Source organism: Carlito syrichta, unplaced genomic scaffold, assembly GCF_000164805.1.
Source record: "Carlito syrichta isolate Samal-C Ts95f unplaced genomic scaffold, Tarsius_syrichta-2.0.1 Scaffold305697, whole genome shotgun sequence".
NCBI classification, from domain to species: Eukaryota; Metazoa; Chordata; class Mammalia; order Primates; family Tarsiidae; genus Carlito; species Carlito syrichta.
In genome coordinates, this window is record NW_007249793.1 from 480,582 (window position 1) to 485,166 (window position 4,585).

General features: G+C 44.0%; 1 pseudogene; it reads left to right on the top strand.

The window, feature by feature from the left end:
* Positions 1–1,549: 1,549 nt before the first annotated feature.
* LOC103264699 lies at positions 1,550–2,315 on the top strand (annotated as a pseudogene).
* Positions 2,316–4,585: the final 2,270 nt, after the last annotated feature.

Here is a 4,585-nt window from a genome sequence, read left to right on the forward strand (position 1 = left end):
ACTGGTAACTGACTGATTCTGAAATAAAATGAGACACAGGGAAGCAGTGTGACGAAGACATATTTTCACTGACTGTATGTCCCTGTGATTTGTTTAACTGTATACAAAAATTACTTATGTAAATGAATGAATGTATCCATATATCATTTGAAGACATACAGAAATAAATAAAACTATTGTCTGAGAAAAGACTTTCATCTTCACACCAATTTCTTTTTCTGAAAACGTCTATATTTGAGGAAAATTCCATTTTGGAATATTTGAAGGAAAAAAAATGTTCTTAACTTTCCATGATTTATGACTGTGCCTGCCATTGGGCCTGGTATGTTTGGGAACCTGCAAGTAGTTATGTGGTTGCCAATTTGCTTTTTTGGTTGTTGCTGATCTGAGGAGCACGTACCATGAGTAAGTTATAAAACACCACCGTGACTTACTCGATTTTGTGAAAAATGGAACCCATCATTCTTACTGCTTTCTTGTCTATGGAGGGTATTAAAAGTCATTTATCAAGTACCTTTTGCAATGTTTATTGTTTTACCTGGAAAGAAGGCAAAAATGTAATCATTATCATAGTAAACCACAAAGTTTTTAAGTGCCAATCTTAAAAGTAAGTATTATGGCTATTAAGTTTAGACTGGGTTCTCAGACTAAAGATGTTATCTATACCGTTGATTTTGAATATTGTGAGACCAAAAGGAAACCTAAAAGTGATAGCCACTGCCACTTCTGAAGATAAAAATCATGAGTAACCCAATATAATCAGAGAAATGGCAGTAGCAAGTAGCAAAACCTCAAACTAGGCCATGCTGCTAATGTTTCGCCAGCATAACATTTTCCCAAAACCTCGGTGTCATGAGTTCCTCATTTTCTTTTCCACATTTCTGTGTGTAACTATCTAAGTGAATGTGAAAGCACTGTGTGTGTGTGTGTGAGTGTGTGTGTGTGCGCATGCACGCATGCATGTGCACATGCCAAACGTAGAAATTGTCATCTCCCTGGCACCAGGTGTCCACATCCAGCTGTACCAGGTCATGGAAGCCTACATACCCTCTCTCTGACTGTGATACTCACAGAAATCCAGCACTCTAAGTGGAAATCCTGTTATGTGTATGACCAAAATGCAAATGTCTTCTAAAAATGCCACTGACAACTTAGAATTGGTTGTCACCAAAGTAAATATTGCTGAAAAATACTGAAATAGAACCACTTCAGTCCTTGGCTTAGGAGTTAGGACTTGAAAAGTATATTTTATGAATGGGATAGAAAGTTCCAAGCATCATTAAACTCCTTTTGGCTTACATTTCCTAGCAACAGTCACATACGAAGTAAAACATTCTGTGTTACTATAGCTTTCTCGGAGGCCACTGTGTTTAGCGTTAAGGATTCAGACAAAAACGACACCATCCCTGCCCTCAAGAAGTTCATGGTATATTCAGCCAGGAGGGAACTTAGATTATGATCTAATAAAAAGTATGGCACCCACAATTCCTTGCGGTGGCTCAAGATGGCGGCGTTCAAGGGCGCAGTGAGCGATTGAGAAAGCAGTAGCAGCAGCAGCGATGGGGGAGGAGCTGGCACGGTGCCGGGAAGCGGCGATGCCGGCCTGGGACTTGAAGAAGGGCCCACAGGGGTCAGAGAAACCAAGAAGCGGTGCTGCAAATAACCAGTTGCCAACCTCCCAGCCAAGCCTCAGGCACAAGGTGGATGAGCACGAACGAGAGGGCAATGAGCTTCAGACCACCCCTGAGTTCCGAGCCCACGTAGCCAAGAAGCTGGGAACCCTACTGGACAGCTTCATTACCATCTCCGAAGTAGCAAAAGAGCCAGCAAAAACTGAAGTACAGAAAGTCACCTCAGAGGATGACGGCTTCCGCCTTTTCTTCACGTCCATTCCTGGAGGCCCTGAGAAGGAAACTTCTCCCCCGCCCTGCTGCAAGCGACAACCTTCCAGCTCCAGCAGCAGCGAGGACAGTGACGAGGAGTGGCAGAGGTGCTGGGAGGCAGCTGTGTGGGTATCTGACATCCTCCGGGAGTCAGCCATCCACAGCCCTGTCAGGGAGGAAAAAGAGGCAAGAAAGAAAAGAAAGTTGAAAAAGAAAGCCAAGAAGGCGGGCAGCGTCGACTCGGTTGTAACCACCACTGTCACTACCAATGGTGCTGGGGTTCAGAAGCAGGAGAAGGAGTCAGGCAAGCCCAATGGGGACCAGATGCTGTTTGGGACCAAAAAGAAAAAAAGAAAGAAAAAGGCCAAGAAGGCCAGTGAGGCATCTCTGTTCCCACCAACAAAGAGCGCCGCAGCTGTACCTGCAAACTGACTATCTGTGGGCACAGGGCCCAGCTAGTTCTGAGGACAAGGTACCCCCGGCGGATGAGGCATTTCCAAGCCCCACCTCCCTTTCTGGGTTCAAGGACTTGGCTGGCAAGACTGGCTCTGCCCACAAGACCCTGATCATCATGGGGACTTGCGCAAGGTCCAGGGCAAAGAAGTGGCTGGAGGGCAAGAAGCCTAAGCAAGACTTGCTCCTCTGTGTCCTCACGGAGGGCTGGGCACACCTGTGGTTCCAGAACATTACATGGCCTCAGGAAGAAGGAACCTTTCCGTTATTCAAGACTAGTGGCTATATGGTGAAGCTTCTATCTCTCCACAACTGTCAGATAGGCAGAGGAAGAAAGACCTTTCTCCTTCCCTGCCACCTCTTTAGCCTGCTCTAAGAAACAACCTTTAGAAAATGAGGGAAGGGGTCCCCAAGATGCCAAGGCGCAGAGAAACTTTTGTTCTTCCCCTTAGCCCGTATAGAATTGATATAACTGCCTAAAAAAAGGAGAGAGACGTTTACCCCCTAGTTTTCCAACTTTTCTTTGTCTACAGCTGTGAATATACCATACACGATGATGTCTCTGAGCCAAACCAGATTATCGAAAATAAACTGCCGAGGGACCCAAAACAAATCTTAGACTGATTTGGGCATTGCCTCCCTGTCAGTGGTGAGCCTCCAGACATTTTAAACATCATCCTCCTGCCTGCCTCCCCCGGCATATGTTCCTTCACCCCAGCTTCAAGGCTTCAGGAAGTCTTTAGCCCTTGTGGACGAGGTTTCATGCAGCAAGGGTATTCTGTAAGATGGGGCAGAAGCTCAAGGTCAAGGTGGAATCTGGCTTCATTGCCTTCATGGCTGATTTCAACAGAGCAAGAGAAGCAAAGACGTGAGGTGGGCAAGTGTGTGCACTGGGACCTGCCTCTCTCTGCAGGCCCCTTGCCTGCCTCAGCCTTCCTCTGACTGCCCAAGCCCCATCTGGGTGATTTATGGACAAGCAAGAAGTTTCCAGTACATCTTTGATTGACTTTACTAAAAAGTTAAATAAACATATAGGCTTGCCCCTGGCTGGCTACAAGCCCCCCCCCCCCCAAAAAAAAAGAATGGCAAAGAAAGCACATAGACATTGTGTCCAGTCAGAGTGAGTGGGAAAGAGACCGAGGCTTCCTAAAAGAAGATGAAGTTTGAGAAACACATAGAAATCAGTCAGCTGAGAAAAGATGAGGGCAATATATTCTAGATAAAGTAGTGTTAAAATGGCACACCTGTCCAAAGGCAAGGATGAGACCTGAAGCATGATAAACTTAGACATCCACAAAACTGTAGCAGCAGGAGAAGATTGAGATACCACTGAGCACTGCAAAAGTTGGCCATGAATGGCAAGATATGCTTCAAAGTCTACAGGCAGCTGCTGCAGGACTGAGGAGGTCATCAGAAATGGCATAAGAAAGCGCTTGTGTTTAAGTAGCTAAGTATACCCTTGAATGCTGGAAGAGAACCTACTCTAACCTAATGCCATACAAAGCAACAGCCTTGCAGTAGCAAGAAGCAAGTCTTCTTTTCTACTTGGTGGCTTTCTCACTCGTGTACATCATTACCAATCACCAAACTTCAAGGTGTACTCACATGCTATCATACTTTTCATAAGTATACTCTTTGGGTTGCTTGTTTGCTGACCTTGTGTGTAGAAAATTAGAAAAGTGATTCTCCTGGCACATGTTGCTGCTCTTGCTTTGTGTGATTTTTGCCTGGCAACTGTACTCCTCAAAAGTAAGAATACAGAGGGTAAGATACATCCATGTGGTAGGATAATGGTTAGATCATTTTTGGAGGTAACTTTGAGAAATAAGATTGTGTATATTTAATAAACACAGATAAACTGGACTGGATGTATGTGTACATCTGTTTAAAATAATAGCTAATCAAAGAGGTAGGTGGTAACATATATAAATAATATTTGGTACCATGGATGATTAACCCAGGAGGATCATAGTGAGGATGGGAGTTAAAGACAGAGTTCTGGAAAACATCAATGGTTATAATAAGGTTAAAGAAAGATTTGCCTTTATAAGTAAGGAAAAGTAGACCAAAGGATAAGGAGAAACAGAAAACGGGGCATGGGGGGATCCAGAAGAGAGAAATGCTCTAGGAATTAACAAGGAAGTGACTTTCATGAAATATTTCATTACAGAGGCAATGACTAGATGCATTTTTGATTAAAAATAACTCTGATAAATTTATGTCAGGGAAATTAACTTTTCCATTACACA